This window comes from Cetorhinus maximus, chromosome 22, assembly GCF_964194155.1.
Source record: "Cetorhinus maximus chromosome 22, sCetMax3.hap1.1, whole genome shotgun sequence".
NCBI classification, from domain to species: domain Eukaryota; kingdom Metazoa; phylum Chordata; class Chondrichthyes; order Lamniformes; family Cetorhinidae; genus Cetorhinus; species Cetorhinus maximus.
The window spans coordinates 67906632-67923435 of NC_135900.1; the positions used below are offsets into that span (position 1 = coordinate 67906632).

General features: G+C 43.0%; 1 protein-coding gene across 1 annotated transcript in view; it reads right to left on the minus strand.

Moving 5' to 3' along the window:
- The window catches only part of cntn1b (contactin 1b), a 595565-nt gene extending 579033 nt beyond the window's left edge, over positions 1 to 16532 (minus strand). Inside the window, exon 1 of the mRNA XM_078568473.1 lies at positions 16139 to 16532. The gene's annotated coding sequence lies outside the window, so the exon portion shown is untranslated. The remainder of the gene's footprint in view (positions 1 to 16138) is intronic.
- Positions 16533 to 16804: the final 272 nt, after the last annotated feature.

Below are 16804 nucleotides of genomic sequence, written 5' to 3' on the forward strand. Positions count from 1 at the left end.
TACTGTAATTATGCTCTCGAAATAAAACAGCAATACAAAGCCTTACATCTGCAGCACAGTATGTGTTAATTGCCAACTGATCTCCAGTAAAAATTCCCACATCACCAGAACAATATCAGTTCACAAACACTGCAGGAGATGGATCACTGATTAGATATGCACAACTGCAAAACAAGTGAGGTTGGGGGTGACTATCGAAACCGTTACACTGAAAACAGCAAAGGCTTTTAGAAGGTGCCTTTAGGAGCAGTTGGTGTTAATGAGATTGATAAATTCTCACCCCCCTCAACCACCTTTACTCTTCTGCCAATAGCAACAGCTCAGACCTGCCAAGGATCTCCTGAGGAGACTCACTAGGCGGTCCAGGCCGCAAATCTGAAGCTGCTGGTAGGGCCATTTCGGAGAGAAGCTGTGCAGGCCAAGCGTCTTTGACCTTTGCCCCCTGATCTGCTCATCCCAAATGCACTTGGCGAATTCGAGGGGCACCTCTGCCTTGAACGTCAATCAAGAGTCACCATCTGTTTGGGAAGCCAGCATGGGAGCAGCTCAAATACAAACATGCCACAATGATTAACATTTCTGTTAATCTCCAAGTACCAGCTGATGGCAGAAAGATAGATTCGAAAAAACAATTGCGCTACATTAGAATAATGAATTTTGCAAAAGACATGCCTATTGCTGGTCACAAGCTCCACCATACAGGACAACATACTGACTTCCCAGCAGGTGAAAACAGCATCTGTATTCAGTCAGTGATCCTTCAGTGCAATGTACAAAAGTTAAAACTGTAATTATCATCTGCAAAAAAATACATGGTTCAGAGTCCATTTCCATGTTGTTTAGTAATATCTTCTTTCATTTCAATCAGTGAAACTGTGCAACGTGTGCAACAGCTAATAACTGATTCCAGTCATCTTGAGAGTAAACAGTTTGTTTAAGAACAGTATCATCATTTTGTGCCTCCTTCCCCACCAACATTTTCTTGCTAGGAGTCAACTGTTAACTGATTCCATGATTTTCGTCTGCCCTGAAGTTCCTTCCATGGAATTGTTCTCTTTTGTACAAAGGACTTCCTGACATCAGTCCTTAACTTTGGCGTTCGCTCACTTGAACTTGTGCTCCCCTTGTCCTCCTGTCAGCATTTAATTTGATAATTGAGAATAATGATGTCCATTTCGTTCATGCAAAGAGTGCAGCTGCCAGAGCTGCTTTCACCAATGAACTGGCTCTTTGACATGGAGGCGAAGAGAGATCATCTTCTCTCAGCCGGATTCAAACTTTGCTTTTGCAATACAAGCAGAGAGCTTCAACAGGCTCACCATGACCCACAAACTTCAGGGAAGGTTGTGCCAGTGTTTCCTTTTTGAAACTCCAGAGTATTTGACGCTTATATGATAGTGTAATGGGTAAGTTACTGGATAATAATGTGAAGAATGCAAGCTCAAGTTCCATCATGTCAGTTTGAGAATTTGAATTAAGTTTAAAAATAAACATCTGGTATGTGGAAAGGTGACCATGAAGCTGTTGGATTGTCAAATAAAACACAACTGGTTCACTAATGTTCCTTAGGGGAGGAACCTCTGTATGGTCCAACTCCACTCCCACACCAATGTAGTTGACTCTTAAGAGGTGGCTGCTGTGATACTCATTATACCACATTAAGGGAAAATATGGAGGGGTTACAAATGCTGGCATTGCTGGTGATGCCCGCATCTCAAGAATATATATTTTTAAAAACATTGTATAATATTGATCCCTGGCACACGTTCTAAGAATCCACCTATTCTTGCCTCACTGACTACTATTTAATCAAAGATCATTCTACTGGAAAAGACAAGACTGCTGTTCAGCCTCATGAGGCACAGAAGGAGGCCTTTTTGAGCTATCCAATTCATCTAACCCCCAACTCTTGCCCCATGGCCCAGTAAACATTTCCTTTTCAAGTATTTATCCAATTTCCTTTTGAAAGTTGCTATTGAATCTGCTTCCTTAACCGATTTCAGTTGTGCATTCTAGATAATAATAATGCATAACGATAATAGGATAGGCTTTGGAAAAGACCCAGTCACCATTTTTCTGTCGCATAGGCCATGAGGACCATATATGGAAGTTATGAAGGTCGTTCTCAAGAGTGTTAGCCTGTCAGTATCATCAGGAGCAATTATTTTTCAATGGCTCATTGTTAGGTTTCCCATGTTGAATTGTTTTCAGTCGCACATTACCACCTATTCTCGGCATTTTGTTCTTCCCTTTCCCAAAAGTGCTGGATTATGTTGTGGGACATTGCCAGGGCGAGCGCTGATCTTCAAGTATCTTTCCCAAGCAGCCATTCTTAATATGCAAGCCCAGAAAAGGAGTCACAGTGTCCTTTTCGTTACAGAGTCCATCACAACCAATACCTCAGGCTTTCCATTATCTCACCTAGATAAAGGTTGCGGCTGGGGACAGCACCCCTGCTCACCTTCACTGTTTCTCCGAGATTGTTACTGTTCTACATACGATGGCTAAACTGCAATTAGACATCCAAGGGAAACTCTGCAGGGAAATTGTCAATGCTCAAACAATGAACTGGATTACAGTATTATGGAAGGGTTCATCAAAATAGAAGATGCCTGACCAAACTGGGCTTTATGGGGCTGCATCCCCATGATGACAAACATGCTGCACATTCCCAGTTTATGACAGTAGCAGCTTCATGTCTAGAAGCTTGAGGAGGTAAAGGGTTGTGAAATAGCTGGGGCTTTTGATTCAAAGATGTTCAGTTCGACAGAGGAGATTCTGCTTTGCAAAAGACCACACTGCATGGGAGGAAGTAACCCTGAGCAATGGAGATGTGGCTGCTAAGATAGAATTCAGGGACTTCAAGTTACATTAGGTCCCATTATCTTACCTTGGTTGAGCAAAGATTGGATTCCTCCCCCTCACACTATCTTGGCACGCATAACTTTTCTACCAGAAAACCATTTATAGCAGAAAAAAATCTCTCCTTCTGACTTACTGTGCGGTACATGTACAAATAATCACACCCACACTTACTGGCAACCCCTCAATCAGCGAGTATGTTTTTTTAACACTGAGGGACAAGAGATTTGAGTTTTAAGCTTTGCCACATCTTTGAAGATGCAGGATGGCCCCTGCTCCAGACACTTACAATTTCTCAACAATGTTTGAAAAAGGTATCAAAACAACAGGAGAAAGCAGAAGTGGGTGTGGGACATGGGAGGGCACCATGCATCTTGAATATGCCACATTGCAGATCCCAAAATCACAGGATGTAGAGGGAGTGAGGGCAAGTAGCATTCTTGTATTCTTCCTTAGGGAAAGCAATCAATCTTAAGGAAAAAGCATATAACTGCGCAAAGATGAGTGGCAGGTCAGGTAATTGGTCAGAATATAAAGGACAGCAGAGAATGACTAAAAGGTTCATCAGGAGAAAGAAATTAGAATATGAGGGGAAGCTAGCTAAAAATGTAAAAACGGATGGCAAGAGTTTCTACAGGTATTTTAAAAGGAAAAGAGTAAGGAAATGTGAGTGTTGGTCCTCTCGAGAGTGGGACTGGGGAGTTAATAGTAGATAATAAGGAAATGACGGAAGAAATGAACAAATATTTTGCTTCTGCCTTCACTATAGAGGATATAAAAAACATTCCAGTAATAGCTGTAAATCAGGAGATGGAAGGGAGAGGGGAACTTGGGGAAATTACAATCACGAGAGAAACAGTACTGAGCAAACTGATGGAGCTGTGGGCTGACAAGTCTCTGGGTCCTGATGGACTTCATCCTAAGATCTTAAAGGAGGTGGATAATGAGGTAGAAGATGCATTGGTGTTAATTTTCCAAAATTCACTAGATTCTGGAAGTGTTCCATCAGACTGGAAAGTAGCAAATATAACCCCTCTATTCAAGACAGGGAGGCAGAAAACAGGAAACTCTAGGCCAGTTAGCTTGACGTCTGTCATGAGGAAGGTGTTAGAGTCGATCGTTAAAGAGGTTATAGGGGGCACTTAGAAAAACTCAAGTTAACTGGGAAGAGTCAGCATGGTTTTATGAAAGGGGTGTCATGTTTAATTAATTTATTAGAGTTTTTTGGAGGAGTAACATATGCAGTTGATAAGGGGGACCCTGTAGACGTGCTGTACTTGGATTTCCAGAAAGCAGTAGATAAGCTGCCACATCAAAGGTTATTGCAGAAAATAAAAGCTCATAGTGTTGGGGGTGACATATTAGCCTGGTCAGATTGCTGGCTGGCTGGCAGAAAACAGAGATTATGCATAAATGGATCTTTGCCTGATTGACAGGATGTGATGAATGGAGTTTTGCAGGGGTCTGTGCTGGTGCCTCAACTTCTTACAATTTAAATCAATGACTTAGATGAGGGGAGTGAAGGCATGGTAGCTAAATTTGCAGGTGACCCAAAGATAGGCAGGAAAGTATGTTGTGAATAAGACATAAGTAGCTGGCAGACAGATTTAGATAAATTGAGCGAGTGGGCAAAAATCTGGCAGGTGGAGTATAATGTGGGAAAATGTGAAGTTGTTCACTTTGGCAGGAAGAATAGAAAAGAAGAGTATTACGTAAATGACGAATGACTAGGATTGCGAGGGATACGGGGATCTCGATGTTCTCATGCATGAGTCACAAAAGTTAGTATGCAGGTACAGCAAGTAATCAAGAAGGCTAATGGATTACTATCCTTTATTATGAGGGGAATTGAATATAAATTTAAGGATGTTATGCTTCGGCATTGGTGAGACTACATCTCAAACAGTGTGTGCAGTTTTGGTCTCCGTATTTAAGGAAGGATGTAAATGTGTTGGAGGTGGTTCAGAGGAGGTTTACTAGATTGATACCTGGAGTACATTATGAGAATAGGTTGGACAGGCTGGGCTTGTTTCCATTGGAGTTTAGGAGAGTGAGGGGTGGCTTGATTGACGTATATAAGATCCTGAACGGTATTGACAAGGTGGACATGGAAAGGGTGTTTCCTCTTATGGGTGAGTCCACTGTTAAAATTAGGGGTCACCCTTATAGGGCAGAGATGAGGAGAAATATTTTCTGTCAGAGGGCTGTGCGACTTTGGAATTCTCTGCCTCAGAAGGTGTTGGAGGCGGGGTCACTGAATATTTTCAAAGCAGAGGTAGATAGATTCTTATTAGCCAAGGGAATCAAAGGTTATCGGGGTAGATGGAAATATGGAACTCGAAACACAAGCAGATCAGCCATGATCTTATTGAATGGCGGAGCAGGCTCAAGGGGCTGAATGGCCTACTTCTGCTCCTATTTCGTATGTTCATATGTCCTTCTCATTCTTTTCACTGGCTCTTGTCCAAGCACCATCTACTCATGCCATCAATATTCAAAAAAATGTGCTGTAGACCCAGGGATTTGCATAGATGGCCCTTGGCATTTTGTCAGTGTGCCAAAGAAATCAGTGCCAGGTCCCAGAGACTCCCAAAATGACAACTCTGCACACATCACAGTCACCCATTCCTTCGGCTGCAAACCAAGGCACAGGAGGGCGTACCAGTTCATAGACAGAGGAAGAATGAGGAGGAGCTGCCGGTGAAGGAGCACAAACTTGCTAGCCAGAGGACAACTGGCATACGTCGTTAAGTTTCTGAGCTTTGGATTCAAACATCATCCCCTGAATGACTTTGCCGTACCACCTGTCCCTCGTGGAAAAATTTATGCAGAGAAACACCTTTTACCACAAGTCCATCAGGCAGTGGTCAGCACATAACGTCTTAGAGACCCTGCGGGAAAAGGAGAGGGTGGATCCTGTGGGATGGTTCCCCGAGCAGACTGTCAAAGTCATTTGGCAGAATGCCTCATCGCCAGAACTTTCCAACAAGCACCAAGACGTAGCTTGGCTGGTGGTGAGAAAGGCCCTCCCCATCAGATCCTTCCAACACGCCAGGAGTCTCACCCCCTCTGCATGTTGCCCTCGAGGTGGCTGTGGTGGGGACGAGACCGTTGTTCACCTCCTCGTGGATTGTGCCTTTGCAAAGAAGGTCTGGAGAGAGATGCAGTGGTTTCTGTCGAGGTTCATCCTGAGCAGTTCTGTGACACAGGACTCTGTGCTGTACGGGCTGTTCCCAGGGACACACACCGAGACAAACATCAACTGCAGCTGGAGGATCATCAACTCGGTGAAAGACGCTCTTTGGTCTGCCCGAAACTTGTTGGTCTTCCAGCACAAAGAGTTGTCCCCGACCGAGTGTTGCAGACTGGCACATTCCAAGGTCCAGGACTACGTGCTGAGGGACGCACTAAAGCTTGGGGCAGCCGCCGCAAAGGCGCAATGGGGAAAGGTCGCTGTCTAAGGCCTTTCTGCCACAGTGCACCGAGGGGCTGGAAACTGTCGGGAGCCCCTCGGGCTGTACAGCTCAAAATGAATGTCTGCATTGAAAACTAATTGTATTATAATTGTATTGAAGCATCTCAGAGTGCAACATGATGTATGTTGATAACTCCAATACCATTGTCTGATTGTCTGCATTGACCAGATTGAAATGATTGTAATATTCATTGATTGTATTGATGCACCTTGTGATCCATGTGTAAAAGTTGAATCTGATTGTACTTATGTGATGGTGATTTTGAAATGTTTTGGAATGTTCTTCCAGATATTTTATGAATAAAGTATATTTTTCCAAAAAAAATCATCGGCCCTGAATAGGCAGAATGCAATCAGAATATCACTGTCCTCAGGATTATCAGAGATACATCAAGCATCCTCCTAATGGTACCAAAGGCTGCCACTCCAATTCCCCACCCTCAAATGGAAGACGGCAGGAAAGACTTAGCAGGCCAGCATTAAAGCAGACACTGTATTAATTAGTGCTTTCACAGCATGTCAGCCAGATGCAGGGCTCTCTCAGTACCCAACGTATGGGATCAGAGAATCACTTCAACCACAAGGGCCTCCCACTGAGGCCCAGCATGACAACATGTCATGTACCCATTCGCTGGAGAAGCACTTGAAGGAACTCCAGATCAGGAACAAGAATATGCACACATACACTAACACAACGAGGAAGAACTACAAGGGGACCAAACTGCAGTTATTGTGACTGTTTTCAGAATCTATGGTGGCTCAACTGAGAAGCAGGATTAGAGGAGGTGTAATTGGCCGCAATGTAGCACAGATGTGGAAAAGACCATCAATCTAGTGGGGTATTTTGGTGAAGGTTTTGTTTGAGACATCAGCCATGTGGTCCTACTGCCTGGCAATGAAATGAATTGCACAGAAATCATTTCTAGCTTATCTTGTTTGACTCCAGGGATAGATTGGCGTTTTCCTCCTCTACCCACCCCAGGGTTACTGTGCACAGAAAGAGCATTCTGAAGACCCTGATAAGACTGTACATTTGACTGCTGCAGGATCTGTCGAGGAATCTGAAGCACTACCTCTAGATATCTATCACGTATTCAATGATAATCCTGGGCGTCACTGTACTGTGCGTTGCTGCTGTCCATAGATACTGAAGATCTGCATTAATCATTGCTCAAGAGGGCAGCTTTGGTTCTTTACATGTCATTTTCCACTCTTCATTGCAACTTCTATAGCCTATTGTGTTCAAATGCCAAGAAATGTGAAAAAAAAATAACATGTTAATGAGCGGCAGCTTTTCCTGATGAGAGAAGGACCTCACTGCAGTTCCAAACAGGAATACTAACACCTTAACTGAACCACCTTCTTTATTTTCATCATGTCCCATTTAAGAGAGAGGCCCACAGGGCACTCATGGAAACTTCTGTCCATTGGAGGACTATGGCCATTGGGTAAAGGGGGTGTGGGGGGGGAGAGGGGAAAAGAAAATCCTCCACCAGTCTTCTCTGGGGTCAAAGGAAGAAGAAAAAATACAGCAGCACGTAAAGATTAGTCAGAAGGATCAGGATACTCTTCCCATCCTCTCACCACCTGCAGCAAGAAGCACTGAAGTCAGAACTACTGGGCCAGGTTTTGGTCTGAGTGATGAAGCTAATTGTTACATTTGCACATTGTATGTGTTTTTTTCACTGAAACTTACTGTAAGGAGAGCAGGCAATGTGGGATCAGTGCAAATAGGGTAAGCAATTTCCTTAATCAGAATGAAGAATTGGTAATAAGCAGTGCAGAGTCTGAGCCGGTAAATGTTGTTTGAATAGCGATTTAAATGACAAATAAGGTACAGAAACAAAAATACAGAGGGAAATATTGGATTAAGAGAGAAATGAGACAGAGAAAATTTATGATTTTTATATATTTAGCAATAATTAAAATAAGAAGGAATGAGACTACACAGTTGTAAAGGTTAATTTTCAGTACAGAGAGGTTGTTCATAGTAATCAAGGCTTACCATGCTAATAAAAGGGTACTGAGACTGATTTCAGCAGATGCATGCAGTATTTTTCTATTGTTGGTAAAAATGAAACTAGAGACCATCAATATAAATAGAAATCAAAGAGGGGATTCAAAAGAAACTTCTTTACCCAATGAGTGATGAGGATGTGGAACTTCCTACCACAGGAAGTATGTGAGGCGAATAGTATAGATGCATTTAAGGGGAAACTAAAAAAGCATGTGAGAGAGAGGGGAATAGAGGGCTTTGTTGATAGAGTTAGGCAAGGAAGGATGGGAAAAGGTTTGAATGGAGGCATAAACACAGAATGGATTGGCTGGACCAAATATCCTGTTTTTGTGCAATACATAATTAAATATATACATACATATATAATTAATTAATTATATAAAATTCTAAAGGTTTCTGGCAAGTTTTGTCTGTATCGATTAGGTAAATACAGCTACTGACACCGTTGAGTACATTTGAATGGGAAGCCAAACGGTGAGACACTGGTGTTATTGCACAACTTCCAGAGGGGCAGGGCATCTTGGCCAGCAACTTCCTCATTCCCGCATTTAACTACGCACTGTGTGGTCACTGGACTTTTCTGTCCGATTTTCCATGTAAACAATGGTAAGCACTATTAACCTCACCATTATTTCTATTCCAAACTCCTGCCCTTTCTTTTTTTTTTGACATAAAGTAGACTGTGTGTGTGTGTAACTCTTTCGAGTTACACAGTCTACTTTTTTTTTGACATAAAGTAGACTGTGTAACATGGCACCACATTAAACAGCCAATAATGAGGCACTAATCAGTTCCATGATCTATGATGGCCACACAGGCAATTCATTAAAGCAGCAACCAAGCTTAATTACAATTTAAAAAATCTCAAGCCTCAAAGGACAGGAGCCATGAGGATTGGATGTCACATTATCAACATTGTAAGAAACAATTAAGTCAATTATCACTGGACATAAAACATGCATCTAAATTAAAGTTTAAAGTTAAAGGAATCTGCTTAAGCATTCAGAGTGTAACAGTGGCAATCTGTCTGGCGGCATGGAACAATCGAAGGAATTAAACAATTCAGTGCATTACTTAGAGCCGACTTCCTTAATCCAGACTGTTTTGTAGCTGTGCATTAGCAGGTAAACTGGAGCAGCGTCATTGGCCGTCAGTGGCACCAACGCTAGAGTTTGCACTCAGGGAAAGGATTGTTCAATTGGCAATGAGATGACAGCCAGGCTGGGAAAATAGTAGAAAAGGGTCCTCATGAGGCAAAGGCAGAAGAAGGAATGAAGAGCTGACACTAGCTCAGGTAAAGACAACGTGAGACAGAGTGTATTATAATATATCAGGTCTCCTGCAACAACAATAATGAGGTACTAGTCAGTTGCTCCGTAATCTATGATGGCCACACAGACAATTCATTAAAGTAGCAAGAAAACTTCATTACAATTAAAAAATAACCCAACCTGCCCTGACTGTAGAAGTCCTTCTGATCATCAAATGGTATCCACTCCCACCAGAAAAAGTGTCTTGTTTTCCTCTTGAGGATGAAGACAACTTCACCCTTCCCTTAGAAATAGGCATCACTGATGTCAACTTGTCTCTCATTTGTAGCCAGAGTCAGTGGACTGCATGCCAGATCACCTCAAAATTGAACAAAGGTGCAATCACCTTAAATCCAATGTCATAGGTCTCTCTTTGTTTCTATTACAGTTATAGAACAGGCTTGGAAAATACTCAGAAGTAAGTATACACCTGGCCTGTTGATGGGAAGATGAAGGGAAATCATTGAATCTTTTGCCACAGGAACAAGCTTTTCAGCTCATATTGTCTGCACCAGCCCTTTGAAGGATCTATCCAATTAGTCCCACTCAACTGCTTTTCCCAATACCCCAGCAATTCTTTTTCCTTTGAGGAGTTTCACAGAGTTTTCACTGACACGAATTTTAACCACAACTGTTCAGTGATTTTAATGAATGCAGCCACAGTAGGCCCAACTCCATGCTTGCAGAGCAGGTGGGCTGGCAGCGAGTGCCTTGTGGAAAATTGCAGGGGTACAGCAAAGTCCTACAACCCAATAAACCAACAATGGACAAAAAAAAAAATTGGAGGCACATAAGCTGCAATTCCTCATAATATGCTATGCGATCACAACTCGTGATTAATCCTAACATATCACAGAAAAAATTCCTAGGCTTCAAAGTGAAGATAAGGATAGTATTGGATGCTAACAAGGATGAAGGATCAGCAGTTCCGTAACCATGTCAGTCACCAACACCATCAGAATCTTGAATCACTCCAAAAGATTCTTTCAAACAAATGTAGTAGACTTTGAAAATGTCCAACAATGTAACAAAGGGGGCGAAGCGACAGTCAGTAATAATGTTGTTCAGAACAGCCATCTTTTGCCCATTTTAAAAACAGAACAAGGGATGGGGCAAAGTTAGGGCGGGGCTCTGAACGCTGGAGATTTACTCTATTGATGGTGGAAGTTCTTCAATGATCATAATACAAGTTAATATCTGTATCTCACAAGAGTGACAGCATCGAGAGGGAAAAATTAATTTGGAAAAAAAAACCTTAGGACGTTTCACATTTCAAAAAATGTCCAGAGCTCCCACTCAAAAACTGGGTAATCTGGCAATTATTTAAAAAAAAATGCAGACAATAACAGTGGAATGATTCATCAGTGGTTACCGCATGGAACAGAACTTCTAAAACTGTAGCACAGTATTTGGAGCTGACATTGAACTGCACGAGGACAAGAGGAAATATTAAACCCAACTTGCAGCATAGAGGATTACATATATCAGTCTACATTGTGCCTTTCATGACTTCAAGATGTCCTAAAGCGCTTTGCAGCCAAATAAGTAGTTTTGAAATGTGATCATTGTTGAAATGCAGAAAACCTCTCAGTCAACTTATGTACAGCAAGGCCCCACAAACAGCACTGAAATACTCACCAATCACTTTGCATTTTCATTAATGGATCGACATTGGGCAGGACATGGGGCAGAATTCTCCTGCTCTTCTTCGAATAGTCCTGCGAGACCTTTTACACCCACCCCCAAGGATAGATTTAACCAACATTCCGAGACCAGTAATGTCGATCCAAAGTAATGAGGGCTACCTGGCTGATGCAATAAATGAAGTATTCTCAGCAAGGTAGTAATCCAATGGTTTATAAAAATGTAGGATGTATTTCATATTTCAGATATTTGAACTAAAATTGCTGCACCAACCTATCAACTGAAATGGTGGTAGTTTGCCTGTTGCATTCTCAAGTGCACAAGCCAGGGCATAACTGAGCACACCGTATAGCTCGTCAATTTTTATTTTGTGCACACTGCATTGTCAGGCAATTTAACTCAGCTCAGTACTGTAATCAGATCATGGGTAAAAGGGACTGTGTGTTGGGTGAAGGGTTGGAGAGGGTGGAGAGGTGGAACTGAAGAAGGTGAAAGGCACGATGAACTAGGATAACATACAGACCCAACAACTCTCATTCCCCTTCCAGGAGCTGTTTGCAGAAGTCTAGGTTCATATTATTTGACCAAGCTCTCTTCTTGCATGTGACGCTATGTCTGAAACCTAGAGATGTCATTAATATGATGTAAAGAAGCAAGATTGAACCTGAAAATGATATCTATCCTTCATTGTAGCAAATTACACAATTACTTAAAATTAAATCAAATTTTGTGTCAGTTGATGTGTAAAAAGTTATAGAGTTATGAGGAAATCGCATGGCAATGGGTCCAATTAGAGAGCTGGCACAGCTCGGGGAGATGGTAGTGTAGTGGTAACATCAGTAGACTAGTAATCCAGAGACCCAGACTAATGCTCTAGGAACACAGATTCAAATCCCACCATGGCAGACGGTGGAATTTAAATTCAATTCATAAAATCTGGAAGTGAAAGCTAGTCCCAGTAATGGTGACAATGAAACCATCATTGGTTGTTATAAAAACCCATCTAGTTCACTAATGCTCTTTAGGGAAGGAAATCTGCCATCCTTACCTGGTCTTGCCTACATGCGACTCCAGTTCCACAGTAATGTGCTTGACTCTTAACTGTTGTCTGAAATGGCCTAGCAAGCCACTTCAATTCAATGGCATTTAGGGATAGGCAACAAATGCTCGCCCTGCCAGTGACACCCACATCCCATGAACAAATAAAAAAAACAATGGGCTAGATGACCTTCTTCAGTACAATCTATAGTTCTATGGATGAACCTGCCTTGAATGCATTTGTCCCAAACCAACTTTTCTTTATTCATTTAAGGGATGTGGGTGTCTCTGGCTAGGCCAGTGACATGTGGTAGGGGGCAGTAACTTTCACAAGGGCATGTGAGATATAGATATGGAAAGAATGGGGAAGTGGAACTAATTAGATTGAATAGACTGAAACTAACCATGTCCCCTTGACATTGAATGGCATGAGCATCGCCAAATCCCATACCATCAATATCCTGGAGGTCACCAATGACCAGAAACTTAACTGGACCAGCCACATAAACATTATGGCTACAAAAGCAAGTCAAAAGCTGGGCATTCTGTGCTCAGTGGCTCCACCTCCTGACTCCCCAAAGCCTGTCCACTGTCTACAAAGCACAAGTTAGGAGTGTGATGGAATACTCTTCACTTGCCTAGATGAGTGCAGCTCCAACAACACTCAAGAAGCTCAACACCATCCGGGACAAAGCACCCCACTTGATTGGCATTCCATCCACCTTAAACATTCACTCCTTCCATTACTGTCTCACTGGAGAGAGAGGGAGTGAGCGAGAGATGCAAAAAACACCATTATTGGAGGAGCACAGAGATCTCAAAGGTGCATAGGACTGGGGGAGGCTACAGAGCTCGGTTGAGGTGAGGCCATGGAGAAATCTGAAAAGTGTTTTAAAATTGAGGCATTGCCAGACCGGCAGCCAATGTAGGTCAATGCACACAGGGATAAGAAGTGAACGGGCTAGGATACAAGCAGAGGAGTGGAAGAGAGTTTCAGTAGTAGTCGTACTGTGGCAGGGGAAGAGTTGAGCGATGTTACAGGTGTGGAGGTAGGCAGTCTTGATGATGGAGTGGATGTGTGGCCACAACCTCAGCATGGTGTTAAATATGACACTAAGTTCGCGAACAGTCTGGTTGCTCAGACTGTTGCAATGGAGAAGGATGGAGTCATTTGCCATCGACTGGCATTTCTGGCAGGACTGAAGACACTGTAATTTGGTCTTCCCAATATTTAGTCGGACGAAATTTCTGTTCATGGACAAGCAGCTGACAAATTAAATGCACACCATGGGTCCAAACACACTCACTTATACAGGCAAAAATGCAGATATAAGCACTGTGCAGGACAAATCAATATGCCTGCAGACAATGAAGGTGGTGATTCCCCAGTCCTTGAATATGCCAATATCCCAGGTTTTATTTCAGATTTTAAAGCCTTTTGCAGGCTTAAAGACTCTAAAAATCCAACATGCTCTTAAAGGCGCAATGTTCCTAATGGGGAGCTTTACAACATTTAAACTCTTAAGGACTGAGTGATTCCTTCCAACAGTAACTGCACTTCAAAGAGTACTTAGTTTTGGAATATTCTTCCAGATATTTTATGAATAAAGTATATATTTTTTTAAAAAGAGTACTTAATTGGCTGTAAAGCACTTTGGAATGTTCAGAGGTCGTGAAAACTATGACATAAATACAAGTTATTTCTAAAGTTCAAGTTATACCCAATGGTTCAAGGCACCATCAATTTGTTCTAAACTTAGCTGTGCAACAGGCAAGGTGCATTTTTTTTCACTATCAGTGCTATTGTGTCACTGACTGGATCACTGTGCAATTCTGGATGAAAGATTTTATGCCAGCTCACTTCACAGCCTCTGGGAAGAGTATGGACTTCTTTTCCTGATTTTGGCTGTAGATCTGGATGTCAGGCAGTCGGCAAAATGATCACTTCCATGAGATTGATTAGAAAACCTGGGCAGCACATCAAGCGCTGGTTAAACGAGGCACTGTCAATACAGACATTTGCAGAAGTTACCTCTCTTGCAACTCTAAATGAGCTCCTGAGTCACAGCACAATACTGGGTCCTTTAATCATTCCCGGCTCTGACCACAATCTGGCTTCATCTCTTTTCCTAGATGCCACCTGCTCGCCACGATGGCGTGAATCACAGGGGAGAGTGGGGGAAACTGCCACAGTCTCACTTATGCCTATCACACATTTCTGGAAGGCAAGCTCTGAAACTCCAGAAAATGTCAGCACAAGCACATCTACAAGACCGTACTTGAATTCAACCAGTTATGTATCGAACAGAAGAATCACATTCAGTCTATTCCACCCCCCCTCTCCTCCAAGTTCACACGCTGGAGCTGAAATGGATGAGACAGTGGGATGCAGGACAATAGAAATCTTGGAGTTTGAGTCACAGGAACCTACCGTCACCTCTGCTGTTGGTTGAATGCCCTCCGGTTAGCTCGGTGCCGAATGCGAGCGCAGACTCCAACAGCCCCATCACAAAAGCCCTTGCAAACAGTGTTTTCGGATCTGAGAGTGCGCTGCTAATGTGATTGGAATTTGTGAACAGCTCGTTGATATTCAATGCGCCATTCTGCCGGTCACAGGGAAAAAATAACGGAAGAATGGTCCAGGGACAGATGACATGCTTTCGTCAAAGTGCAGGAGGAACTTTTACCAAAAGCAGAATGATCTCATCCCAGTACGGGAAAAAGCACAGTGACATTATCGATCATTTCATCCCAAAAACTCTCCTCGGAAGCATTATGGAAATGAGAGTAGAATTGTTTTTTTTTGGGGGGGGTGGGGGGGAGTTAATAAATCATTACATTTAAATCCTACGAGGCGAAAAAATGCTGCTGATAAAAATGCATTGCTCAGTCACAGTAGAAAACGATTGCATGTTAAAGAGCTAGTTACACCTTTACACCTTACCAATGGCATTTTCCCTTATGTGCGGAAATAAACCAGTTGAAATGTTTCGCTTGGGCATGGCACAGGCTGTTCTGGTGTTAAATTCTCACTGCAAGAATCCCTCTGCCTTATATTGGTGATGCATATCCTCACTTGTCCATTTGAAATGGGCTTTTTTTTTACACATCTCAGCCCTCACGCACAAGTCACCCCCCAACCCCCCCCCGTGCTGAATATCAAAGTACACCGGGCGAGCTCGGATTCATGCAAAGCAAAATACACAAAGTCATTATTGCTGGTTCCCGTGCCTGGTTCAGCTGGACGGGAGGCTCAGTGAAACACCGAATCATGCAATCCTTGGAAAGGGTTCAAAACAGGAAAGAATTAATGCGTGAGCCAGCAAAATGAAGCTCATCGTGAGAGCCCATCCATATTACCATATTATCTGCATTGGCTAAAACGGTATGCGGTTCTCGTTCAACGACAGTCTTTCCATGCTGAAATGGGATTTGGATTCAATTCAGATCTCGGGTACCAGTCTTGCTGTTAAATCTTTTGACTCTCCCCCCCTTTCATTGCCAACATAGATAAATCTCAGCGGAATTCTCAGCTCAATATGATGCCGGACAATTGGCTACAGTCATATCCAGCACCAGTAACAGAGAAGCAGCAATCTTAACAGATTTTTTTTTAAACGGCCTGACTTCGCATTCTTATACATGGTTGGTGGGGTGGGGGGGGGTCGATATATCGAAACCATCTCACTGCATCACTCAAACCCTGCCTCAGCAAAACTTCATTTCCCCCAAGCCAAACAGAGGCGGCAATTTCCTCAAATATGCTTCACACAGAATGAAGATTAAACCTACCCCGGGTGCCTCTTCTGGTCGCCCCTTTGGCTTTGCTGCTCTTCCAAAATCCACTCCGTTTACGAGCAAAGCGTTCACAGCAGAAAATGTCCTACTGCGCGACACTGCCAATTCACCCGGGCTGCAGCCGACCAAGTCTCGTTATTAAAGCGAAGGAGCGCCCGGTGACTTCAGGCTGACATCAGACCACAGCGGGGTCTGAGTCTGAACAGCCTTTTGCAAACCAGGCTCGGACTACAGGGGAAGGGCGATGCACCCTGGCAGCTCTGCTGTTAAATGAGGCTGCCGGCTCGCAGCACGCTATGGGGTTCACTTTGCCTTGAAGCAGCCATCCCAATTAAAGCTACTCGCCTCTGCCTGCAAATGCCTCGTCCCCACCTCTACACACTTCTGCAAATGAGTCCTGTTCCCCACGCAGGCGGCTACAGATCCTAGCAGCATGATGCATAATTCATTCATCAGATCTGTGCACATCCTCTATTCCCGGGTGGGGCAGTGTAATGGCCTATTGATTACTCATTTACTAAAACAATTTTAGTTTGGAGGGGGGCGTGTGTGGTGGATGGGGAGTGAGGGAAATCAGCAATTAGATTTTATTGCAACTAGAAGTACATTAATCAAAATCCAGGATCCAACATCCAGAAATTCTTCCCCTCTAGCATTTTC